This window comes from Salvelinus alpinus, chromosome 1, assembly GCF_045679555.1.
Source record: "Salvelinus alpinus chromosome 1, SLU_Salpinus.1, whole genome shotgun sequence".
NCBI lineage: Eukaryota > Metazoa > Chordata > Actinopteri > Salmoniformes > Salmonidae > Salvelinus > Salvelinus alpinus.
In genome coordinates this window covers 81,070,093-81,098,089 of record NC_092086.1, presented here as the reverse complement: position 1 = coordinate 81,098,089, position 27,997 = coordinate 81,070,093, and the positions used below count along the sequence as shown (strand labels likewise).

The window sequence follows — 27,997 nt, the reverse complement described above, 5'->3', positions numbered from 1 at the left end:
ATTGCTGAGGGGCAACGTAGTCAATGTACTTTCTATGCTAAGTCTAACTTAGTGAAGACCTTTGGTAATGGTTAATCATGATTTGTCTCTGTCTTTACAGTTCCTGAAAATTTTCAATGACCTGATGCATGTCCTCTACAGCAGTGCTTGGCCACCCACTCAGTGGAAAGGAGAGAGCAGCACCACCACTCCTTAAATCAATAGTCAAGTTTTGTGTTTTTTTTCTTCTGTTTGATACTCTGATCTTCAATGTGTATTGATTCCTACTAGCCAGCTTTGTAAGAGCTAGGTTTGTACTAGCTATGCTAATGATCATTACAGTTTTTTCTCTGCATCAGGAGAGAAACTGGATTCCCCAAGAGAAAAAAAGATGCCATCTAGAACCTAAAAGGGGTAATCAAAAAAAGTGCCATCTAGAACCTAAAAGGGTTCTCAGCTGTCACCATGAAGAAAAGGATGGAGGTTTTTACATATTTTTACTGACCAGAATATTAAGTATTTTTCTGGCCATGATACAACCAGTTGGTCACAATTGTGACCTCTATCTGACCAGCTGGTCATAGTTTTGACCACTATATTATGTGCTATATTATGTACTGGTCATAGTTAAGACCTCATCGTAACCTGGTAATGACCACCTGACTACAGCTTATTACCTACTGTAAAAAGTATTGTAGAGGAACAAGTTGAATATTGAAAACATTTCATTATATTTATATTTGTTTACATAGGCACCAATTAAAGTTTAAATCTGCAACATATTCTTACATTTAAAATAGATCAAGCAATGGCAAAAACAAATCATAACTCACCCACAGACATTACATGCATAGAAAGACTGGGAAATTGAGGATATAATGGCCCATTGTATTATTTTTATTAATGATTAATAAGAGTGGTGTGATGGGGTAGATCCTCATCAGTTCCACCGTCCGCAACCACAGGGCTCTCCAGACAATGGTGTGGTCAGCCCAATGCATGCCTGCCCTCCAGGACATCTATAGCATCCGATGTCACAGAATGGCCAAGAAGATTATCAAGGACCTCAGCTACCCGAGCCACGGCCTGTTTACCCCACTACCATCTAGAAGGCGGGAAATGTAATTAGCGACAAAACACCATTCTCAAAAGCGCACCACATATGCGAGCGGTTTCATGTGACAGATATGAAGAGAATGGGGAGATCTAAAGATGCATCAACTGGGTTACTGATTTGACTAGGATTATGCCTTTGGCTGCGGACAATAAAATAACATTGATTTGAAAACCAATAGACAATGCTGGTTTCATTGGCATATAAAGTGTTTATAAAATAATAATTCCCTCAACATTTCTATGATCGTATTTTGGCTAGGCTGGGCTACTTTAAAACAAGATATGATATGCTTCATAAAATGACATGAAACATCCAGGTTTTAAACAATTAAGATTATGGTTAAATAGTTTCAAAATGCTAACCGCCTCCGCTCAGATTCAAGGTAAATTGAAATGTTATTTGTCACATGCTTCGTAAACAACAGGTGTGGACTAACAGTGAAATGCTTACTTACGGACCCTTCCCAACAAAGCAGAGAGAAAGAAAATAGATAAATTATAGAAAAGTTAAACACCTAATAATAAAAGTAATAATAGATACACTATGAATATAGATAACTTGGCTATAGACAATGGGTACCAGTACCGTGTCGATGTGCAAGGGTACGAGGTACTGTAGATATGTACATATAACTAGGAATAAAGTCACAGATAGTAAACAGCAGCAGCACCGTATGTGATGAGTCAAAAAAAGTATGCAAAAAGGGTCAATGCAGATAGTCCGGATATCTATTTGGTTAACTATTTAACTAACTATTTAGCAGTCTTATGTCTTTGGGGTAGAAGCTGTTCAGGGTCCTGTTGGTTCCAGACTTCTGTACTGCTTGCCATGCGGTAGCAAAGAGAACAGTCTATGACTTGGGTGGCTGGATCCTTTGAACATTTTTGACACCGCCTGCTATAGAGGTCCTGGATGGAAGGGAGCTCGGCCCCAGTGATGTGTCGGGCCGTCCGTACTACCCTCTGTAGCGTCTTTCGGTTGGATGCCAAGCAGTTGCCATACCAAGCGGTGATGCAGTCAAGATGCGCTCAATGGTGCAGCTATATAACTTTTTGAGGATCTGAGGACCATTCCAAATCTTTTCAGCCTCTTGAGGGAGAAGAGGCGTTGTCGTGCCCTCTTCACACCTGTGCTGCTGTGTTTGGAATATTATACTGTAAATCCTTAGTGATGTGGACACTGATGAATGTGAAGCTCTCGACCCACTCAACTACAGCCCCGTCGATGTTGCTTTTCTCGAAGCGAGCATAGAAGGCATTTAGCTTGTCTGGAAGGCTTGTGTCATTGGGCAGCTCACAGCTGGGTTTCCCGTTGTAATCCATGATAGTTTGCAAGTCCTGCCACATCCGAGGAGCGTCAGGGCCAGTGTAGTAGGATTCAATCTTAGTCCTGTATTGATGCTTTGGCTGTTTGGTGGTTCGCCGGAGGGCGTAGCAGGATTTCTTATAAGCGTCCGGGTTAGTGTCCTGATCTAGGGTGTAATCATTAGTCAATCTACTGTGTAAGTCTATGGAAGGGGGTGAGAACCACGAGCCTCCTAGGTTTTGTATTAAAGTAAATTTACCTAGAGGAGAACGGAAACTAGCTGTCCTCTTGCACGTATTAATGAGGCCGGTGACCGACGTGGTAATTTCCTCAATGCCATCGGGCGAGTCCCGGAACATATTCCAGTCTGTGCTAGCAAAACAGTCGTGTAGCTTAGCATCTGCTTCATCGGACCACTTCCACATTGAGCTCATCACTGGTACTTCCTGTTTGAGTATTTGCTTGTAAGCAGGAATAAGAAAGATAGAGTTATGGTCTGATTTGCCAAACGGAGGGCGAGGGAGAGCTTTGTATGCGTCCCTGTGTGTGGAATAAATGTGTTCAATCGTTTTTTCGTCTCTAGTTGCATAAGTGACTTGCTGGTAAAAATGAGGTAAGTAAGTTTTCAGTTTCCTGCATTAACCCTTTGATGTGTACTAACACACTTGTGTGATCATTCTAGAGTCGTCCAACGTGATTAGAACACTTCATTAGAACTTCAATATACGATTGATGCCACACTTATTTTTTACAGAAACATTTTGCAAAACAGTCTTTGTAACGTTATATCCTCAATGTGAGCTGTTTATTTTTGGATGCAATATTCAGACATTCACAAAAGCAGCAAAAGCATAACACAATTCTCATACAAATCGGAAAATGTAGGCTACATTAGTCCTAGCGCTAACTGAGTAAAGAGTGAGCTAACACAAGTGGTCATGTTTAGCCAACTCTCAGCTGATATAAACCATAATATAATTATCTAATAGCAATTACTATGTAAAGTTCATCACATCACGGGTGAGCACACCAGTGATCGAAATAATTGAGTAAAACATTTTCAAAAAATTGGAAGTAATCCCACGGTGGGTAGAGTTTGTGTGGGCCACCATGTTTGTTTTTATGCATCAACCAAAGATAAGAAGAGGTGACAAGATGAGTTGGGACTGTTTACAGTATGCATGTTGAAGGCGAAGGGTGTGTGTCATCTACCATCATTCACTTCACATCATTCACTTCCGGAAGTTTACTCGGAAGACGAGTGAGCCATCCCTTCAACTCGTTTTGTTATAACATATTTGGTCTGACACCCAGAAAGCATTGCATGATGTCAACAAACATGGCTCCACACATAGCTGGCAACTAGCTTAGCATTAGGTCATCGTAATCAGAACAACCTTCTAAAACGTATTTTACACACATTATATGTGTCCATTATAATCTATGCCCGAATCGGAATGCATGATATGTCACCAGTACTTAAAACAGTAAATAAAAAATGTATTATCACACAAACCAATTTCTGATAGTGATTTATTGATACAAGTTGCCCGTGCCGGTGTTATGATAACATTACTGAGGATTTGTCGCCACAGATGGTCTGTTTACGTTTCTACCGTTGTTGCTAGATGGAGTAGCTAGGCCTACAACAGCTCTATCTAGTGGTCATGTCGGAGACAACAGTTGTTGACAACTGTAGCATTGTAGTTAACCCTATCCCGAACCCTCTTCCTAACCTTAACCTCATTCTCGTAACCTCCTACGTTAATTTACCTAACCTGCTGCTGTAGTTATCCTAACCTGACACATTAATTACATTAACCTGCTATGTAAACAAACCATCTGTGGAGACAAATCATCAGTATCACCACACCAGCCAATCACGTCACCCCTAACACTCACTTGGAGCCATTCAGTATTGTTGTTTATGTATGTAGCTAGTGGGCTAAGATGTAGCGTTAGCAAATTCTTTCAAATGGAGAGGATTAAAAAATGCAGAAATTCTGGAGATTTTTGTCCATTCTGACAATGATTCTGACTATGACAGTGAGGAATCAGATTCTGACACTGACAGCGAGGAACAGCCCCCCCCCCAACCTTGTGGCCATTGAGAACCCTGATTCTGAGGACACCTTGTCCACCAACGAAGTCCCAGGTCCCTCTGAAGATGCTGGTGGTTTTAGAGGCACACCAATAGTGGGTGAAGTACGGAAGTCTGCGGTAGCTGGAAGGCCTCCAGCCATTTCACTCCTCCTGGCCCTGTTGTTGGCTTTGATAAGCTAGTCTGGAGTGCAAAGCCCCTTGCCATCTCCCTCTGAGGCAGAATGCTTCAAGCTGTTTCTGACAGGGGAGCTGGTGGGAGACATAGTGTTGGAGACCAATTGCTATGCCTTGGAGCTACAGGAGAAGAGACAGCCACGGGGAAGGTGGACCACCTGACAGGAAAGAGAACGATCAAACCAGACTGTATGCTTGACTTTAATCGCAAAATGGGCGCAGTGGATAAAGCGGACATGATAAACAGCTTTGTGACATGAACTCGGAAAACCACCAAGTGGTATAAGAAGATATTTTTCCATCTGATCTACACTGCTGTCCTCAATGGCCACATAGTTCACCGCCATCTAACATCTAGATGATTACTGAACGTTTTTTGTAATTGGACATACAGTTCACATACAAATCAAATTATATTGACAATATCTCACCCACCTCTCCACTCCCTCATCATCCTCTCCACTCCCTCAACTTCCCTACTCCCTCTCCAAACAATATGTTGCTAGCATACAAAAGCTGCCCTCAATCTTCTGCACGTGTTCAGTTCCAGTTATGATGTTGGCAAGTTTTGTTCAATACTGTGTGTATGTGGCTTCTGAAAGTACAGAACAAAGAGGAATTATTAGTAATTAGAATAAAATATATTCAATAAAACAATATTACAATAACTGAAGGGCTCCACAAGGGCTCCACAAGGGGGCAGGGCAGACCTATGCAGACCAAATTAATACACAGGACAATGCAATGGTCATAATAAGGCCAAGGCAGCTTCCAAGGATACAACACAAGCTAATACTTATTTGAAGCAATTAGCATTGTTTTACAGAACTAATATAAAAATATAACTATATAAGCACAATTGAGTATAACACCATAAAGTTTATGAAATCAATACGTCACTTGTCTGCAGTTATAAATGAATACACACATAATACATTATGCTCCATATATAAATATGGTGTGCTACAGTAGAAATTACATAACATGTTACACAGAAACTGTGTTATGATAAGGTAATACGGCACTTACTTTGACAGGGATGCATAGTAATTATTATTAAGGAAAACAACAATGAAGGCAATGCGGGTGCCAGCCAGAAAATGCACCAGGGGGAAAAAGTTTGGTTCTGTTCTGACTGGAGATGTGCAAATGGCTGCATACTTGACCTGAGGAGACACTGTTAAAGTGCTTGGGCTATCATCAAAGAGAGAAGTTTTATCTAGCTAATCCTCACCTTACATTAGCATAGCATGCCTCAAACGTTAGTTGAAATTGCTACTTCTGTGTGAATTAATAAGGAGGCAGGACATACCTAATTTCAAACTGTTGTTAGAAAATCATGTAAAATGTAAAAGTTTAAACATAGCCTATAGATAATTAGCAAGCCGTGCCTTGGTTTGAGGGCAGCATGGGTTAACTGTCCTGTTGCGTAACAGTCACATTTTGGAACAGTGAGTGAATTCTGACATCATGGCATAAGAAAACTCACGCTGGGGGGACCGTTAGAGATATTTGGAACTCATACGTGAAAAGATTAAAATCACCGGCCACTAGGAAAGCTGCCTCTGGATAGGCATTTTCTTGTTTGTTTATGGCCCTATACGTTGAGAGCAGGCTTAGTGCCAGCATCGGCTTGTGGTGGTAAATAGGTAGCTATGAAAAATATAGATGAAAACTCTCTTGGTAAATAGTATGGTCTACAGCTTATCATGAGGTAATCTAACTCAGGCGAGCAGAATCTTGAGACTTCCTTGACACCGCACCCCCTTGAACTTACCCGACGCTGTCGTTCTGTCCTGCCGATTCATAGAAAAAACAGCTAGAATATTATCCATGTCCTTGTTCAGCCAAGTTTCCAAGAAACATAAGATATTACAGTTCTTCAGGTCCCGTTGATAGGATAGTCTCAAATGGAGCTCTTCCAGTTTGTTCTCCAGTGATTGTACATCCGCCAATAGAACAGAGGGTAGAAGGCCCACGATGTCCTCTTATATCGCTCTCTTTCTCTTCCGAGTGTCAGGAATTAGGGCCTGGTCCGGGGTGAGCAGTATATCCTGTGCCGCCGGCTCATTGAAGTAGAAATCTTCATGCAAATTGAGGTTAGTGATCGCTCTTCTGATGTTCAGAAGCTCTTTTCGGTCAAAGGAAACGATGACAGAAACATTATGTACAAAAAAAGTTAAGATCAGCGCCTAAAAAACACAAAATACAGAATTGGTAAGGAGCCTGTACAACGGCCGCTATACATTCCAGGCCATTCTCCTTTATCACAGGTGAGTGATGTGCAGTGCGCAACAGGCACTGTCCTTCACTCTCCGATCTTGTAACCATTTGATCTGAATGAACCGTGCCTCAAGTATGTACGTCGACAGAATCAAGCCTTTAGACATGAATGTTAATTATCCTTCATTATATCTGTCAAACATGACTGGCATGTAGCCTATATTTATGTAATTAGAAGTCTCATTAAAGTTTGGCTACATTTTCTGGCGCCTCCCTCCTGTCAGCATCGGTTTGAACATGAAGCTGTGGCCAATATGCATATCACCTACACTTTGGCATGTCTGTTTTTATTTATGTAGCCTACAAGAAAAATAGATTTGAATATTATTCCACTGTTGGCCTCTGATCCAATTCTGATCGGAGTAATTGCTTGATATTGTGATTTTGTTACTTGTCCCGGACAAGAGGACAAGCGTTAATGTCGAGCCCTGAAAGGCATGTTTGCTCCTCTGTCCATTCATATTGAAGTGTGACATTAATTCTTTGATCATCAATCTAGAACATTTTAAGAAAGAGTATAGTGCCCTCCATTAATATTGGCACTCTTGGTAAATATGAGCAAAACAGCTGTGAACATTTCTTCTTTATTGTTTATCCTCTTGGTCTTTCATTCAAAATATATTTTTTAAATCTAACCCTTAATTAAAGTAAAATAATTGAAAGAAAAAATTAATTACTATCATAAAACATATATATGTGTGCCACAATTATTTGCACCCCTTCATTCAATGCTTTGTGCAACCTCCCTTTGCCAAGATAACAGCTCTGAGTCTTCTCCTATAATGCGTAATGAGGTTGGAGAACACATGGCAAGGGATCTGAGACCATCCCTCCATACTGAATCTCTCCCAATCCTTCAGATTCCGAGGTCCACGCTTGTGGACTCTTCCTCTTCACCTCATCACACAGGTTTTCTATGGGGTTTAGGTCAGTGGACTGGGATGGCCATGGTAATACCTTGATTCTGTGCTCAGTGAACCATTTTTGTGTTGATTTTGAGGTGAGCTTTGGATCATTGTCCTGCTGGAAGATCCAACCACGGCCCAGTTTAAGCTTTCTAGCAGAGGCAGTCAGGTTTTGATTTAATATCTGCTGGTACTTGATGGAGTCCATGACACCATGTATCCTAACAAGTTGTCCAGGGCCTTTGGAAGATAAACAGCCCCACAACATCAAAGATCCACCACCAAACTTCACAGTGGCTATCTTTCTGTCTACGCCAAACCCACCTCTGGTGTTTGTTTGCAAAAAGTTATATTTTGGTGTCATCTGACCATAGAATCTGGTCCCATTGAAAGTTGCAGTAAAGTTTGGCAAACTGTAGGCGCTTGAGTTTGTTGTTTGATGACAGCAAAGTATTTTTTATGGCAACCCTCCCAAACAACTTGTGGTTATGTAGGTGGCGTTTGATCTTAGTTTTGGAGACTTTCTGATCCCAAGACCCAACTAACGTCTGCAATTCTCCAGCTGTGATCCTTGGAGATTTTTTGGCCACTCTAACCATCCTCACTGTGTGTGGGGTCAATATAGACACACGTCCTCTTCCAGGCCGATTGTTAACATCTCCAGTTGCTTTAAACTCCTAATTATTGCCCTGATAGTGGAAATGGGCATTTTCAACCATTGAGCTATTTTCTTATAGCCATTTCCTGATTTGTGCCGCTCAACAACATATAACAACAACAACAACAACATATTTACCAAGGGTGCCAATATTAGTGGAGGCCACTGTATATCAAAATTAGACGGTAGTTGGATAATGACACATTTTGACACATACCCCTCTCTAAATGGTAAAGTTTTGCTTAATCCTAATACAAGTTGTAATATTCAGACAACATTTTATAAAAACTCACCGCTCCATAATCCTCAGGACATAGTACCGGACAAAGGTTCCCCCAATTGAGGACAGCTTGGCAGTCCTAAAAAAGAAAGGTAAATGCAAAAATGTAAGTTTGTGTAAAGAGACAATAACATATTCTCGTTGCAAAAGTAAGTGTCTGTCATATCCTTCCTGCAACAAACATTGTTAGAAATGGCTCCAATTGGCATATCTCTTCCTCTTCTATGCAACTACAGTTGAAGTCGGGAAGTTGACATACACCTTAGCCAAATACATTTAAACTCAGTTTTTCACAATTCCTGACATTTAATCCAAGTAAAAATGCCCTGTCTTAGGTCAGTTAGGATCACCACTTTATTTTAAGAATGTGAAGTCGCAGAATAATAGTTGAGAGAATATTTTATTTCAGGTTTTATTTCTTTCATCACATTCCCAGTGGGTCAGAAGTTTACAAACACTCAATTAGTATTTGGTAGCATTGCCTTTAAATTGTTTAACTTGGGTCAAACGTTTAGGGTAGCCTTCCACAAGCTTCCCACAATAAGTTGGGTGAATTTTGACCCATTCCTCCTGACAGAGCTGGTGTAACTGAGTCAGGTTTGTAGGCCTCCTTGCTCGCACACGCTTTTTCAGTTCTGCCCACAAATGTTCTATAGGTATGAGGTCAGGGCTTTGTGATGGCCACTCCAATACCTTGACTTCGTTGTCCTTAAGCCATTTTGCCACAACTTTGGAAGTATGCTTGGGGTCATTACCATTTGGAAGACCCATTTGTGACCAAGCTTTAACTTCCTGACTGATGTCTTGAGATGTTTCTTCAATACATCCACATAAATTTCCTCCCTCATGACGCCATCTATTTTGTGAAGTGCACCAGTCCCTCCTGCAGCAAAGCACCCCCACAACATGATGCTGCCACCCCCGTGCTTCACGGTTGGGATGATGTTCTTCGGCTTGCAAGCATCCCCCTTTTTCATCCAAACATAACAATGGTCATTATGGACAAAAAGTTCTATTTTTGTTTCATTAGACCAGAGGACATTTCTCCCAAAAGTACGATCTTTGTCCCCATGTGCAGTTGCAAACCTTAGTCTGGCTTTTATTGACGGTTTTGGAGCAGTGTCTTCTTCCTTGCTGAGCGGACTTTCAGGTTATGTTGATATAGGACTCGTTTTACTGTGGATATAGATACTTTTGTACCTGTTTCCTCCAGCATTTTCACAAAGTCCTTTGCTGTTGTTCTGGGATTGATTTGCACTTTTCGAACCAAAGTACGTTCATCTCTAGGAGACAGAATGGGTCTCCTTCCTGAGCAGTATGACGACTGCGTGGTCCCATGGTGTTTATACTTGCATACTATTGTTTGTACAGATGAATGTGGTACCTTCAGGCATTTGGAAATTGCTCCCAAGGATGAACCAGACTTTTTTGATTTTCCCATGATGTCAAGCAAAGAGGCACAGAGTTTGAAGGTAGGCCTTGAAATACATCCACAGGTACACCTCCAATTGACTCAAATGATGTCAATTAGCCTATCAGAACCTTCTAAAGCCATGACATAATTTTCTGGAATTTTCCAAGCTGTTTAACCTCTCTGGGATATGTGGGGCGGTAGCGTCCCACCTGGCCAACATCCAGTGAAAATGCAGAGCGCCAAATTCAAATAAATTACTATAAAAATTTAACTTTCATGAAATCACACATTCAATATACTAAATTAAAGCTACACTTGTTGTGAATCCAGCCAACATGTCAGATTTTAAAAATAGTTTACAGCGAAAGCAAACAATGCTATTATCTGAGGATAGCACACCAGCTAACAATCACAGACCATCATATTTCAACCCTCCCGGCGCGACACAAAACGCAGAAATAAAGATATAATTCATGCCTTACCTTTGACGAGCTTCTTCTGTTGGCACTCCAATATGTCCCATAAACATCACAAATGGTCCTTTAGTTTGATTAATTCCGTTGATATATATCCAAAATGTCAATTTATTTGGCGTGTTTGATCCAGAAAAACACTGGTTCCAACTTGCACAACGTGACTACAAAATATCTCAAAAGTTACCTGTAAGCTTTGTCCAAACATTTCAAACTACTTTTGTAATGCAACTTTAGTTGCACTGTTTTGTGAAGGGAGTAGTATACAGCGTTGTACGAGATCTTCAGTTTCTTGGAAATTTCTCGCATGGAACAGCCTTCATTTCTCAGAACAAGAATAGACTGATGAGTTTCAGAAGAAAGTTCTTTGTTTCTGGCCATTTTGAGCCTGTAATCAAACCCACAAATGCTGATGCTCCAGATACTCAACTAGCCATTTTTGTTGCTTCTTTAATCAGAACAACAGTTTTCAGCTGTACTAACATCATTGCAAAAGGGTTTTCTAATGATCAATTAGCCTTTTAAAACGATAAACTTGGATTAGCTAACACAACTTGCCATGGCAACACAGGAGTGATGGTTGCTGATAATGGGCCTCTGTACGCCTATGTAGATATTACATAAAAATTAATTTCCAGCTACAATAGTCATTTACAACATTAACAATGTCTACACTGTATTTCTGATCAATTTTCTGTTATTTTTATGGTAAAAAATGTAGCTTTTCTTTCAAAAACAAGGACATTTCTAAGTGACCCCAAACTTTTGACCGGTAGTGTACGTCTCGTGTTTAAGCCGTTGAATTGCAACTCCACTTTGTCTCTATACTGACGCTTTGCTTGTTTGATTGCCTTATGGAGGGAATAACTACACTGTTTGTATTCGGTCGCGTTTCCAGTCGCCTTGCCATGATTAAATGCGGTGGTACGTGGTTTCAGTTTTGCCCGAATGCTGCCATCAATCCACGGTTTCTGGTTAGGGAAGGTTTTAATAGTCACAGTGGGTACAATATCTCCGATACACTTCCTTATAAACTCCCTCACTGAGTCAGCGTATACTGTACGTCAATGTTATTGTCTGAGGCTACCAGGAACATATCCCAGTCCACGGGATCGAAGCAATCTTGAAGCGTGGAATCCGATTGGTCAGACCAGAGTTGGATAGACCTAAGCACGTGCACTTCCTGTTTTAGTTTCTGATGATAGGAGGGGAGCAACAAGATGGAGTCATAGTCAGATTTGCCAAAAGGAGGGTGGGGGAGGACCTTGTATGCATCGTGGAAGTTAGAGTAGCAGTGGTCGAGTGTGTTACTCACTCGTGTACTGCAATTGATATGCTGATAGAATTAAGGTAGCCTTATTCTCAGATTAGCTTTGTTAAAATCCCCAGCTACAATAAATGCAGCCTCAGGATATATGGTTTCCAGTTTGCATAAAGTCCAGTGAAGTTCCTTGATGGCCATGTTGGTATCCGCTTGCGGGGGGATATACGATAACTTGGGAGATAATACGGTCGGCATTTGATTGTGAGGAATTCTAGGTCAGGTGAACAAAAGGACTTGAGTTCTTGTATGTTGTTACAATTACACCATGAGTCGTTACTCATTAAACGTACACCCTCGCCCTTCTTACTAGAGAGATGTTGTTCCTGTCGGCGCAATGCACTGAAAATCCCATTGGCTGTATGGACTCCGACAGCATGTCCCCAGCTAGCAATTTCTCCATGAAACAGAGTATGTTACAATCCCGGATATCTCTTTGGAAAGCAACTCAATGTCAACTGATGTCAATTAGATTGAAGCATTCCTGGATTTGTGACATTTTTCTGGTGAGCAAGGGTTTATTTAGTCTTGTAGGGCAGAAGAGAAGCTACATGTATTTAATTATAGACAAGTTGACTAACCAAAGTGTCAGAAGTTTTAAGCAGAAACGTATCTAAATTAAGCTTAAAAAGATATCCCCACCCCCTGTCAAAAAATAATTCTGCCGTCTCTGGCTGTACAGTGCATTTTTTAATCGGCCTAATTGTGGGCCTCAGATTTCCACTTTATCACATATAATCTGGCGGCTGCGGATGGATTATTATCAATTGTGGGCGGGTGCGTTGAACAAACAGCTGACCCGCGCATCACTGATGTGCATGTGTCTTTATGTGTGCATCTGCGTATGCATGCGTGTGTGTTCATGCAAGTGCATGAGTTTGTGCTTGTATGTGCGAGTCCTACATTTGTGAGAGCACGTGTGTGTGCACCTGTGCATGTAATGGTATAGGCCTACTGTGCAGTACGTACATAATAATGTATCTCAGTCTGGGCTGTGAGGAAATCCATTAGGATTTACCAGGCTAGAGGAAGAGGCTGCCTCACCACAGCATGATTGGTTCTGGGGCTCCTCGCCTGGTGGCTACAGCTGATTAATGGCTTTGTGGCACACTATAGATTTAGTGAGGGACCTTGGAAATGAATTTAATGTAAAAAGTGAGCGAGTGAAAAGGAAGGGCTTGTGTCAGAGACTCTTTGCTGGACAGTATTATTGTTGTTTTTTTTACCCTTTTTCTCCACAATTGGTAGTTACAGTCTTGTCGCATCGCTGCAACTCCCGTATGGACTCGGGAGAGGCGGAGGTCGAGAGCTATGCATTCTCCAAAACACACTTCTTGACACAATGGCCGCTTAACCCGAAAGCCAACCACACCAATGTGTTGGAGGAAAACACTGTATACCTGGCGACCGTGTCAGGGTGCATGTGCCCAGCCCAGCACAGGAGTAGCTAAAGCATGATCGGACAAGGACATCCCTGCTAGCCAAACCTTCCCCTAACCCAGACTCGAACCAGGATCTCTAACGGCACAGCTATCTGCGATACAGTGACTTAGACCACTGCTCCACTCGGGAGGCCCTTAAATGGACAGTTATAACTGCTGTCATGATTTAAGGCCATAATTTTTTGGGTAATTTGTTTTGCTCCCTTGGGCGTGAATCATGCCGCCTCTGGCACCAGAGCCAGCAGGTTATCAAAAAAGATATGCACACCATCAGCTGACTTCTCACAGGGTGTCAACCCCAGGAAACAAGGAAACGAAAACCCACAGTTTAAGAAGTGTTTGCGGGTTAGGACTAGGTGTTTCAGGTAAATAGACATTGTGTCTCGTCTGGGAGGAAGTGAGAAGTACATGCACTGTCTACCAGATGGCCCCTTATATTAGACCGCAGCCTCAGTATGGCATCTCTCTGGCTGTTCCTGACACATTATTACTGGCAGGCTCATTTCCTTATGAGCGAGGATGATATACTGTTACGCAAGCACAGTAACATCCGTCACACATGCAACAAATATGATTTAGCGCTAGTTCTAACAGTGTGAACACAGCGAGCTAAAATTATAATCTATTTTGTGTATTTCTATGTGAAAAGGCTGCGGGATTATGTTCCCTTGTTGTAATTTCACAGATCTGCCTTTACTTGCTATTGTGCTACGGTTTCATTTGGTGAAAATGCAGCTCTGGTTTTGTTGACTGAGCCACCGAAGGAAGAATATTGAATCATCGCATGTGAGCCTTCTTTTGGCACCAGGTTTGGGGGAAGTCTATGTACACTGTTTTGCTAACTCTGTGTTGATTCGTCTCGAATACTCCACTGAATAGTCCACAGTCTATGGTTTGATAAAAAGTCTGTTTCAAAAATACTTTAAATGTGCAACATGCTGGGCTTTAGCTTTGTGCCTCTCCCTCAGAAAAGTATGCAAGAAATCATCGTGCACATTGTTCAGTCAGATGATCCTTCCAACTCTATTACTGGATTTATTCTGTTGGATCGAAGCCTCTGTTCTGAATGGGTGTTAATTAATTTATGTTGAGACCACTCAACGCTTGCCTGCCATGTCTTTCCTATATACAGTATATACTGTATTGTCACAGGGACTAGCCTAGTAAGAGCAACCTGTTGAGTAAGCCTAGAATTCCAGCCTCTAGATGGCCAAATCATATCCAGCGCATGTTCCCTGCCAAAGTATGCTAAATCTAGGAACTGTCATCAAGCTGAGATGCAGCACAGTGTGTCCCTGTGCTCTGAGTGGCACTGATTTCAGGGAAACTTCCCTATACTCCACAATATGTCGCCACAATATTATATCACCCTGCTAATATGATATAGTCAGAGTACTAAGCTTAAATGAATGGCTGAATCATTAATTAATCAAAGGGGGTGAATCGCTAATCTAATTTCCTATCCGCCTCGGTTCTGTACGTCTTCTGCCTCGGTGTCACAGCACCACAAACATTGTGTTTTTCTGTTCTCTCTGCCCCTGCTTCTCGCTTTGGCTCTGGGCTTTTTTTTCTTCAGGACAGTGGTCTTAATACAGCTGTCTGTTGGAAGAGGATGATTCACTCCCATCAGTGTCAGTCGCAAACCTACCTACCTCTGTCTGTGGGTCTCTCTTTGTGTGTCTGATTGTAGTCGCAGCCACAGGGTTCTTTGGAACATGAACATTAAACATTATCTTCCATCAGTGGCAGTCAGTGCCGTTTAAGATGAGGCAGGGCGATTTTCTTTTAATGAGCATTGCCTTATTTCTGTTGCCTTATTTCTATTGTATGACTCTCATTCATATTCCATTCACCCAGTTCAATGTAACCGGGATATGTTTAGGCTACTAGATGATACTCTAATTTTCCCTATACCCATCATGAGCTTGCTACAAAGCTTACCTTGACTTGGAAGATTTCCAGTGTTGTTGAAAAGTCATAGCCAACTAGCTAACATAACATCCCTCTGTTTGAGCAGGGTGTTTCAGTAGGCTAAACTAGCTAGCTGCATTTTCTAGCTAAGTAAGTGAGAAAAAAATGAAATACTCCCTTTCTCTCTTGCTTCCCCTTAATTTTGGAAGAAATTAATTTGTTCAAAACTATTGTCTTTCTCTCTCTTTGAGTCAACTACTCACCACATTTTATACACTGCAGTGCTAGTTAGCTTATGCTTATGCTTTCAGTGCTAGATGAATTCTCTGATCCTTTGATTGGGGTGGACAACATGTCAGTTCATGCTGCAAGAACTTTGATAGGCTGGAGGACATCCTATGGAAGTTGTCATAATTACTGTTTAAGTCTATGGAAGGGGGTGAGAACTATGAGCCTCCTAGGTTTGGTATTGAAGTCAATGTACCCAGAGGAGGACAGAAGCTAGCTGTCCTCCGGCTACACCATGATGCTTCCCTACAGAGTGCTGTTGAGGCTACTGTAGGCCTTATTTGCAAAATAGTGTGTTTTAATAAGTTATTTGGTGACGTGATTATATTTAGTATAGTTTATCTAAAACGGATAACTTTTTTGATGTTTTACAATTAAACATTTTATGAAATTCACTGAAGAGGATGGTCTTCCCCATCCTCCTCTGAGGAGCCTCCACTGAATTATGAGGGCTGTTTCTCTGGCTGGCAGGATGGAGTGGCTTCTCTTTGTTCTCTCTTTTAAGGCTATAAGTGAAAGAAATGCCCGATCATGTCTGTTTTTTCCATGTATGTGTGTGCTGCCTGAAATCCATATCCTTACCTGCTGTGTGCAGTGTGGGAGCATCAACTCCCCATCACATCACCATATAGTATAGTGGCCATATGGGCTGCTTGAAACCCCAAACAATCATTTTGCTCCGGCTGCACACAACAACAGCGATGGAAATGTGGCAATTTACATGGGCCACAGCATCTGCTTGCAGGGCTCGACATTCAGGGCTTCCCGCTGGCCCGGGGAGGTTTTGGAAACACTCCGAGCCCGCTTGGGTCAGTGAAAAAATTATTGTAATAATACTATTGTTAATCTAGCTATATAATTGATTTTTTTTAAACAGATGAGTTCTGGAAGCTGTTAGTTTGTTATGTCGCTTATTTTTCACAGGCAAGCCACACACATATAGCCTAGTTTGAGATAATCTGTCGAGCAGAGAGAGCGCGCAGCTCTCAAACCGCTGGTTGTGGAAGAGCGACAGCGGTAGGGGTAGGAAAGTGGTAGGAAAGTGGTAGGAAAGATGTTCCAAGTTATGATATCTACCAGTAAATGCCAAGGAAAGAATGGGTATGCAAATCTCCACCTGGCACAGCCAGAAGAGGACTGGCCACCCCTCATAGCCTGGTTCCTCTCTAGGTTTCTTCCTAGGTTTAGGCCTTTCTAGGGAGTTTTTCCTAGCCACGGTGCTTCTACACCTGCATTGCTTGCTGTAGGGGGTTTTAGGCTGGGTTTCTGTACAGCACTTTGATATATCAGCTGATGTACGAAGGGCTATATAAATAAAATTGATTTGATTTATTTCAAAAGTTCAAAGTCTTGGTTGAATATTTGCGATGCGCAATTCAGCCATCATGCCATGGAACAGCCTACCTTGAAAATCTGACTTTTCCTGTAGGCTATTTGGTCCTGGAAAGGTCCTTGAAATTATGGTAGCCAATTTAGAATTTCTACTCTCTTCTCTTAGTCCTCTTTATCCCGGGAGGGACATAAGGCTGCAACAATCTTCTGCCACTGTAGTCTGTTTTTGACCACAGTTTGCACACTGTCCCATAAGAGACCCATCTCTTCCAGCTCAGCCACCAGTGTCCGTCGCCATTTTGTTTTTTGCCTGCCTCACTTACGCTTTCCAGTTGGTGTCCATCTAAGAGCAACTTTGGGGATCTTGTCTGGTGGCATCCTCAGCACATGACAAGCAAACGGAACCTGCATATTGTATTTCCAGGGCAATGTTCTTACAGCCCGTCCTCCTATACAGGTTCTCGTTGGAGATCTTGTTTGACCAAAAGATGTTGGAGATCTTGCTGAGGCAACCATTGTGGAAGGCATCAACTTTGCTCATCTCACTCTTGACTACCCTCCAGCACTCTGAACCATATAAAAGCAACAAGATCAAATTGCTCTTAATGAGCCTGATGTTAGTTTTAAGTCTGTATACTTTTGAGCTCCATATGGGACAGAGTCGACTGAAATCACCACTGGCTTTTTTTAGCCGGGCCTTGATGTCTTTTTTGGCCCAGTTGTTGCTGCTGATTAGGCTTCCAAGGTAGGTGAAGTTGCCAACATACTCAAGCACCTCTCCATTGATGGTAATTGGAGGTTTTGGTGGTGTATGAATGCACATGGCTAGGGTCTTTTGTATGCTGATATGAAGACCAGTCTGTTTAACTTCTCCTGGAGGTGGATGTGTTTGGATGATATAGAGGTCAGATCATCGGCAAAGTCGAGGTCCTCTAGATGGGAGAAGAGGGTCCACTGGATTCCTCTGGCATGGTCAGATGTTGTTTGACGCATTACTCAGTCGATGGTAACAAGAAAAAGGACTGGAGTGAGGATGCAGCCTCGTCTGACACCAGACTTAACTTGAAAGTACTTTGTAAGATAACTATCAAGAATGATGCTACATTCAAAGTATTCATAGAACTTCCCAATGAGGTTGACAATCTTGAATGGTATTCAGTAGGCTCCAAGGATCCTGCATTAGCTCTCATGGTGATCACTGTAGTCCCGTGTGGCTCAGTTGGTAGAGCATGGTGCTTGCAATCCAGCGGTGTCAATTCAATTCCCATGATGGACCGGTACGGGGGGGAAAAGTATGGAGATATATGTACAGTCGATCTAGATAAGAATGTATGCTAAAATGTAAATGTAATGTCGTTAGTAAAGATTGAAAAAAGTAAAGGGCCAAGACAGCTACCCTGGGAAATTCTACTTGGATTTTGTTGGAGGCTTCCATTCAAAAACAACCTCTGTGTTCTGTTAGACAGGTAACTCTTTATCCACAATATAGCAGGGGGTGTAAAGCCATAACACAAGTTTTTCCAACAACAGACTATGATCGATAATGTCAAAAGCCGCACTGAAGTCCAACAAAACAGCCCCCACAATCTTTTTTTCATCAATTTCTCTCTGCCAATCATCAGTCATTTGTGCAAGTGCTGTGCTTGCTGAATGTCCCTCCCTATATGCATGCTGAAAGTCTGTTATCAATTTGTTTACTGTAAAACTGCATTATATCTGGGGCGGCAGGTAGCCTAGTAGTTAGTGCATTGGGCCAGAAACTAAAATGTTGCTGGATCGAACCCTCGAGCTGACAAGGTCAAAATCTTTCATTCTGCCCCTGAACAAGGCAATTAACCCACTGTTCCCCAGTAGGCCGTTATTGTAATTAAGAATGTGTTCTTAACTGACTTGCGTAGTTAAATAAAGGTTCAATTTAAAAACATCTAGTCAAACACAAATTTTTTCAAATGTTTACTAAGGGTTGATAACAGGCTGATTGGTCGGCTATTTGAGCAAGTAAAGGGGGCTTTACTCTTCTTAGGTAGGGGAATAACTTTTGCTTCCCTCCAGGTGTGAGGGCACATACTTTCTAGTAAGCTTAAATTGAAGATATGGCAAATAGGATTATCCTCAGTAATTTTCCATCCAAGTTCTCAGACCCCGGTGGCTTGTCATTGTTGATAGACAATGTTGTTGATAGACAATATTTTTTTTACCTCTTCCACACTTACTTTACAGAATTCAAAATTACAATACCTGTCTTTCATAATTTGGTCAGATACAGTACCAGTCAAAAGTTTGGACACACCTACTCATTGCAGGGTTTTTCTTTATTTTTACTATTTTTTACATTGTAAAATAATAGTGAAGACATCAAAACTATGAAATAACACATATGGAATCATGTAGTAACCAAAAGAGTGTTAAACAAATCCAAATATATTATATATTTGAGATTCTTCAAAGTAGCCACCCCTTGCCTTGATGACAGCTTTGCACACTCTTGGCATTCTCTCAACCAGCTTCACCTGGAATGCTTTTCCAACAGTCTCAAAAATAGAAATATTGTTTAATTCTCCAATTTTGGGGATTTGGAGTTTTGACAAGAAGAATGTCTTTGTCTCCATTGGTTTACGGTTTAATCGTCCTATAACCCTTTATTACCGTTGTGCTCTGACACTTTGTGTGGGTTGGGTGCAGGAACGTAGCGAAACAGGTCGATTGTAGCAGTAGTCGTTTTGATGGCGACGTACTTTATTGGAGTCGTGGTTTCGTGGTAGAAACCGTTGTTGTGCGTCATCTCTCAACCCTCCAATACCTGATAATGTACCCTCTAACTGGAGTGAGTGCCCCTGGTCAAACTTCAAAACCGAGTTGTCTTCACTCGTAGCGTTGCGAGCTTTTGATGACTCAAAAGCTGTGCTTGCAAGCTCTCTGAGTTGTAAGATAGACATGCCAACATGGGCTGTAGGGCCCAAGTAGGTAATGAAGGTGGGATTCATGTTCGACAGAAACATTTGTTTGAATGGTAACACCTCTTCCATTCCTGTTTCAGTGAGTAGGCCAAAGTAAGCTGAACGAAGCCTATGATAGTAAGCTTGTGGGTGTTCATTCCGAGCTTGTTTGACAGTGTTAGCCAGTGAGCTATCATGTTTGCTAGTCGCAGAACAACTGAATTATAATTTCAAAGCTGTGGCAAGTTTAGTGTAGTCGTTTAGCACGTGTTGCTGTTGTAGACGAATGAATCTCGTCACGTGTCTATTCGACGTTCGCTTCAACAGGTAAACCCTGTCAGAGCCCGTAGTGTTTGGGTAGCCATCCAATGCGTCCTCTATTTCAGCTAGGAACGTATCAGTATTGTTTGGCTTACCTGGAACGGGGTCAAAGGTGGGGAAATGTTAGACAAGTTTGTCAAGGAGTTCCGCGCCAAGCGGGCAGAGAGGGTTGGCTTCATCCTGTGGGGAAATTGGGGACGAAAGACCAAGAGGAGAAGCTAAGCTTTGGCTTTGTTGGCAAAGAGGTGCTATATTACTCAGCGCCGAATGGCCTAGAGTAGAAGAGTACCGGGCTCCGGTTGCGTAGTCACGCTGTAGCGCGTTACCATTCTGAAATTCCACCAGATTGTACCTAAGGGTGGTATTCTGCTGCATTGCAGAGTCCACTTGAGCGCTAAGAGTACTGATTTTGGACATGTGAGTGTTGCACTTGCTCCTTTCGGTCTCATACTTATCTGTCATGGTTTGCAGACAGAGGTCTTGAGTATGGAGTGAGAGATTCATTGATGAGATTTCCTCCGCCTGCTTAGAAATCAATAGTTCCATATTCATCACCTGAGTTCTCTCATCATTAATTTGGTCAGCGACTTCAATGAGTTCTGCTGATTTGTCATCCAACTTAGTCATTGTGTTCATTAACGGATCGTCTTTGGTCTGCAGCATTTGGAGTAGAACATAGTTACTTTGAGTAACGTTCAACAAAACTGCATGCATGTTATCACGTTTTGCGCTCCTGTTTGTAGGTAACTCGTCAGATTTATCTAGTTTTGCGTGGACATCGTCGTATTTAGTTTTGGCTAAATCGAGTTGATCCTGTAGAATACGATTTTGTTCCTGAAGAATACAATTTTGTTGAATCGTTCATCGTCATAAGTTTTTGCAATTACATTAAATTGTTCAGTTTTCAAACGCAGTTCCATAGCTAGCAGAATTTTTACCTTTTCTGCTTTTGTCATTAGTTTCCCTGTTCTCTACACTTGTCCCTTTATGTCTACCATTTCCTGCTCGTGCTTCAGCTGTGCACTGCGGTATTGGCCCGATGCCAATCTTGGATGGCAAGACATCAGGGCTAAACTGGAGAGAACCTTTACAAGGCCTGCGCCCCAAGGTTGATTTTGGAAAGCGTTTGTTGCGATTTCTACAGTTGTTCCGCTAATGGCATGCTTAGGGTTGGTATCGCTGCTGAGGTCAGAGATCAATCCTTTAATGGGCGAGAGTTCACAAATTAGTGGGGGAGTGGGGACCATCCCCTCTGATAGCTTGCACATTATTTGAAATATTGAGAGGAAAAATGTTCCTGTTTTTTTCAAGGTTTGGGTTGGGAATTCGTTGGAAGCTGCAAAAAATATTTTTATCAATTTCTAGATGTTAATGAACCATCACTACTGTATCCGGAATGTTGGAGTTGAACGTGAATGAATTTGCAAAAGCAAATTGAATTGATTAATCAATGATAATGATTAATCATACCTGGTTAAGCTATCTGGGAATTCAACTTTAATTAACCTGAGAAGTTGGTACATCTAGGTTAATATGGGAAAGTTTAAAATGTCTCATTTAATTGGAAGAACCTGAAAAGGTATGTTCGACAATTTAACTTATTAAATTTAATGAGACGATGACATCCAATCAATTGCGATTGGCTGGATTATCATAAGTGTAAACACTATTTTAAATGTTAGGGTACATTCATCACCAGGTTCACATATCCCTAAGGCTGAATCCACATGGGATTCCTGCGAAGGCGGGACTTCCGTCAGTACTGGGGGTTTGTACTCAATGAGCTTTGCAAAAGCAAATTTGACTGATTAATCAATGTTAACGATAAATCAAACCTGTATAGGCTATTTGGGAATTAAACTTTAATTAACCTGAAAGCGTAGCTGTATCAAGGTTAATGTGGAAAAGTTTCAATTGTCTCATCAACCAATCAATTTGGATATTATTTAAAATGTCAATTTGAAAAAGGTAATTCTTGCAATTTTACCTCTTAATTAAATTTAATGAGGCAACGATATCCAGTCAGTTGAGATTGGCTGGATATCATAAGTAACCACTAGTTAAACGTGATACACGTTGGGTGTCACATAAATAAAATAAAAAATTAAATTACTGCCGATTCTTCACCCCCAGGGGTCACTGATAACAGAAAGCTGAACGGAAGTACAAAGGGCGGGACTTCAGTCGCCCAAGATGGAGGAATTTCAACATGACATAGGAAAAACTAAATGGCTGCTCTCCCTTTGTTAGCTCTAGCATCTCGTGTAAGCCAATCCTACTTTGTACACTTTTAAGCATAACATAGGATCCCCTTAAACAAGGGAACGGTTTTACTAGTAACCGTCTTACATTCAAACCTTTTCGGCGTTATTTTTTGCTATGTATTACCGGAACTCGCGGTAAACAAAGAAATATACTGTGGTCTACTCACGCTACTGAAAACGCTAGGGACAGAGATGATTATCGCTTGGTCAGCTAATATCTCAAATTTCATTCGGCTGGCCCTATGTACTGGGTAGTTTTTAATAGTCACAGTGGGAACAACATCGCCTATACACTTCCTGACAAAGTCAGTCACCGTGTCCGTGTATACGTCAATGTTATTCTCGAATGCTACCCGGAACATATCCCAGTCTGTGTGATCCCATTCCGCGCAATCTTGAAGCATGGATTCCGATTGGTCAGACCAGCATTGAATAGACCTTAGCACAGGTACTTCCTGTTTGAGTTTCTGTCTATAGGAAAGGAGTAGGATGGAGTTGTGATCTGATTTGCCAAAGGGATGGCGGTATTTTTTACTTTTACTCAATTATGACAATTAGGTACTTTTTCCACCACAACAGAAGTGCGTTGGTAATCAGGTGGCAAAGTATTGACACGTTTTTTTTAAATTGAGAGACGAGCTTCAAGTTTTCTTTAATGACTATAATTTTCACTTGTCTGACCACTTGCATGATGACGAGTTTCTCACACGACTGGCCAATCTGGGTGATGTTTTGTCTCGCCTGAATGATCTGAATCTAGGATTACAGGGACTCTCCGCAACTGTATTCAATGTGCGGGACAAAACTGAGGCTATGATTAAGAAGTTGGAGCTCTTCTCTCTCGTCATTAACAAGGACAACACACAGGTCTTTCCATCATTGTATGATTTTTTGTGTGCAAATTAACTGAAGATTATGGACAATGTCAAATGTGATATAGCGAAGCACCAGAGTGAGTTGGGTGCGGATTTATGCAGGTACTTTCCCAAAATGGCTGACACAAACAACTGGATTCGTTATCCCTTTCATGCCCTGCCTCCAGTCCACTTACCGATATCTGAACAAGAGAGCCTCGTCGAAATTGCAACAAGCAGTTCTGTGAAAATTTTATTTAATCAGAAGCCACTGCCAGATTTCTGCATTGGGCTGCGCTCAGAGTATCCTGCCTTGGCAAATCGCGCTGTTAAGACACTGATGCCCTTTGCAACCACGTACCTATGTGAGAGTGGATTCTCAGCCCTCACGAGCATGAAAACTAAATACAGGCACAGACTGTGTGTGGAAAATGATTTAAGACTGAGACTCTCCAATACAACCCAACATTGCAGTGTTATGTGCATCCTTTCAAGCACACCCTTCCCATTAAGCTGTGGTGAGTTATTCACAATTATTGATTATTATTATATTATTATTTGTGCCCTGGTCCTATAAGAGCTCTTCTTAGAGCTCTTCCCACGAGCCGGGTTGTGACAAAAGCGCTGACCTGATGCTAGTAGAGGGGGTACGCAGCTGATGGTTGAATGTTTGAAGGGGTAGGGGACTATAAACATTTTGGATCCACTGCCTTAGAGCACTCTTTTTTACCTTTTTGTCCTTGGTCTTATATTCTTGCTGTGCTCACTCAATCATTTTGCGCTTAGCAGTTTATCTTTGGCCAGCTTTCTCTCATCTAGTTTCTTCCATGTATCTTGTGTTAACTACTTCTTGCCCTTTCTTTCTAAAGCCAATAACTTTCTTTGCGGTTTCTGTGTACTCATTCTTGATGTTACTCCACGTAGTTTCAACTGTGCTTCAACTCTTCTTCCTCTGCATTGGCTAATGGACTGAAGCGATTTCTTCACTCGATGGTTAAAGCTTTTATTTATTTCAGGAGATGTGAGTTTGTTGATGTCAAACACTTTCATTCGGGCCAGTAGCTTTCAGTTGGCACTGGCCCGGTGTGTCACTGGCAAATTTACCTGAATGTCAAGCTCTGGCTTTTACACTATTCGGGGAAAAAAAGGTGCTATCTAGAACCTTAAATGGTTCTTCGGCTGTTCCCATAGGAGAACCCTTTGAAGAACCCTTTTTTGTTCCAGGTAGAACCCTTTTGGGTTCCATGTAGAACCTTTTCTACAGAGGGTTCTACACGAAACCCAAAAGGGTTCTACCCGGAACAAAAACAGGTTCTGCCTTGAACCAAAAAGGGTTCTCCTATATGGACAGCCGAAGAACCGTTTTTAATAAGTGTGTTTCTTTTTTTGAAAGGATTTATGAATATTAGTTATTTTTGTGTTGTATTTTTCAATTTCTGTCTGTGACAGGACATTGACACCCAACCACATAGCATAAAAGAGGTTAATCATTTGAGCATTTGGATAAAAATTTGCGGGATGTGAAATGCTCATAACAAACCTTAAAAGGTCAGTGTTTGTGTGTAAGAAGAGGAAAAGAGGAAATGCAGCTACAGAACGAGTGTTAAGCAGCAAACATTATACACACACACACACACATTAAATAACCCCCTTATGCATGGCCTGATGACATCATCCCTCTTCAGCTCCTCTTCAATGGAAACCAATCGAGTCAGTGTGTCCAAACTTCAATTGCCTCCTATTGAGTAGAGGGTTGTGTCTCAGCATTCATTTCAATCTTCACAGAGAAAGAGGGTGAGAGACAGGGAGAGATGGAAGGAGGGAGTGAGAGAGTGATGACATGAATGTGTTGGACTCAGGTGATGGCCTGCTAAACAGCGATCGAGTAGGGGGAGAGAGAGAGCCAATTAATCACATCAACAAATGTTTACACATCTGCTGCTGTGCTGTGACCATATGCCCTCTATTCAATTAGGAGAATGAGACTTACTTCATGGCTCCACTACAGAGAATATAGGCCTACTTTGCTGGTTCATAATGAAACTAATAGTAGTCAATGCGGATACAAAATCAATATGACAATGTAGGTACTTAAGGTGAGAGCTTACCACAACTGACATAGCTGTTAGATAGATATGAGTAAATGTTGCATGATGTTATGTAAGGCTACATTTTCCAGCACTATCTACAGAATATTTTTTTTCCCTTGCCACTCGTGCCCACGATGCTGACTCTAGCATGCGTTAACCTTTGACGGAGTTGCTATTTTTGGGTCTGTCTCCGATGCTAGCTTTAGTGTTTTTAGCATAGATTTGATTAATGTTTTAAATCATCTACTCTTTTGGCTCATTGGAACATCACGATGTCATCCATTGTGGGAGACTAGGGAAACAATCTACAAAAGAAACCCCCATAGGATTTATTGAAAATCTCAACGTTTGATTTGACTGGTTGACCTCACACGATCTAACACAAAACAGCCCCAACACATGAGGACCAAAGATAAGAGGATGTTTCTTCAGCTTCATCTCCGTCTCTTGCAGTGCAGAGAAGCAGCCGAAAACGCAGACACAATGTGGTGGATTGTTGCTCATAATCCTTGGAGTGACGATTGAAAAAGTATACACCCGATACAGGCTATATTGGGTTTCTGAATTCTTCATATCTGAAGTCTTTGCTTTATTGGATTTAGCCAAGTCGGTGCCGTTTAAAATTAGGGAGGCCAGGTTTTTTTATGAGCATGGCCTTATTTCTATTACAACATTTTGGTTGACTGTCATTCATATTCCATCCACCCAGCTCAATGTAACATCGATAGGCTTAGGCTACTACATGATACTCAAATTTGCCCTATACCCATCATGAGGTTGCTACAACCTAGCCTACATAGCAAAGTTTATAACGAAAGTGCACAGTTTGAGAGACAAATTGAAGTAATCAAGGTGACACATTAAGGATTTTTGGGAAAGCCAGTGAATTTATTGAAAGTTCCCAGAATTGTGCAACCATACTCTTGCCTGCATCTAGCTGATCTGGGATGTAATCATTAGTCCAAACAGTTGCAAAACGTTCCGTTCTGCAACTAAAATAATAGCTTCTATTGGACAAATTCGGGTAGGTCCCTCCCCTTTTCATTCCGTTTGCTTCCATTTAAGAAATGTTTTAAACTCGGCAGATGGAATACACCCCTGATCACCCGCACACACAGTTCACTTTCATAGTAACCACATACTGCATCATCACTTTGTTTGTTGTATAATTCCTTCTCACATCTACGTGCTCTCTTCCTCTCACCTTTTCCCTTCGCATGTGGACTTCAGTGCACAACACAACAGCTGTCTGTGACCAGGCGCAAAAACCACTGAGGCCAAACCTTTATACCATAACCTCTAACCGCTACACAGCCTACGTCGTAAACCCACAATCCAATCCATGTGTAAAATCACACAGTACAGTGTACAGCAAGCAGTTAATCAGTTACACCGGTGGGCCCCGGTGGCAATACATTAATAAAACCAAAAGCTTACCTTGACTTGGAAGAGTTGCTGTGTTGGATAGCCTTAGCCAGCTAGCTATCATAAATAACATTCCTTTCTGTTTGTTGAGTGGGCTAAATTTGCTGCATTAGCTACTAAAGTGAAAGGTAAACTAAGAAGAAACAAATACAACGAAATATAGCTAGCTAGCTCTCTCTCTCTTTCTCTCTCTCATTCTGCTACTTCACCTTAATTTTTGAAGAAATACATTTGTTCAAAACTGTTCAACTATTGTCTTTCTCTCTATTTGTGTCAATTACTCACCTCACTTTATGCTACAGTGCTAGCTAGCTTTAGCTTATGCATTCAGTATTAGATTCATTCTCTGATCATTTGATTGGATGGACAACATGTCAGTTCATATTGCAAGAGCTCTGATAGGTTGGAGGACATCCTCCAGAAGTTGTCATAATTGCTGTGTAAGTCTATGAAAGGGTTGAGAACCATGAGCCTCCTAGGTTTTGAATTGAAGTCAATGTATGGATAAATGGCACGACAATGGGCCTCGGGATCTCGTCACGGTATCTCTGTGCATTCAAATTGCCATTGATAAAATGCAATTGTGTTTGTTGACCGTAGCTTATGCCTTCCCATAACCCCACCGCCAACATGGGGCGCTCTGTTCACAACGTTGACATCAGCAAACCACTTGCCCACACGACGCCATACACTCTGTCTGCCATTTGCACAGTACCGTTGAAACCAGAATTGATACGTGAAGAGCACACTTCTCCAGCATGCCAGTGGCCATCGAAGGTGAGAATTTGCCCACTGAAGTCGGTTCAGACACCGAACTGCAGTCAGGTCAAGACCCTGGTGAGGAAGACGAGCACACAGAACAGCATCCCGAGATGTTTTCTGACAGTTGGTGCAGAAATTCTTCTGTTGTGCAAACCCACAGTTTCATCAGCTGTTTGGGTGGCTGGCCTCAGACGATCCCGGAGGTGAACATGCCAGATGTGGAGGCCCTGGGCTGACGTGGTTACATGTAGTCTGCGGTTGTGAGGCCGGTTGGAAGTACTGACAAATTCTCTAAAATGACGTTGGAGGCAGCTTATGCTAGAGAAATGAACATTCAGTTATCTGGCAACAGCTCTGGTG

General features: G+C 41.7%; 1 protein-coding gene across 10 annotated transcripts in view; it reads left to right on the top strand.

Annotated features, from left to right (window-relative positions):
* The window catches only part of LOC139531402 (G protein-activated inward rectifier potassium channel 2-like), a 118,885-nt gene that overhangs the window by 6,670 nt on the left and 84,218 nt on the right, over nucleotides 1-27,997 (top strand). For 3 of the 10 annotated variants that reach the window (XR_011666364.1, XR_011666365.1, XR_011666363.1), the window contains exon 3: nucleotides 101-1,271. The exons of the other annotated variants lie outside the window; for them this stretch is intronic. The gene's annotated coding sequence lies outside the window, so the exon portion shown is untranslated. Of the gene's footprint in view, nucleotides 1-100; nucleotides 1,272-27,997 lie in introns of those variants that run through there. 10 annotated transcript variants of the gene reach the window in all.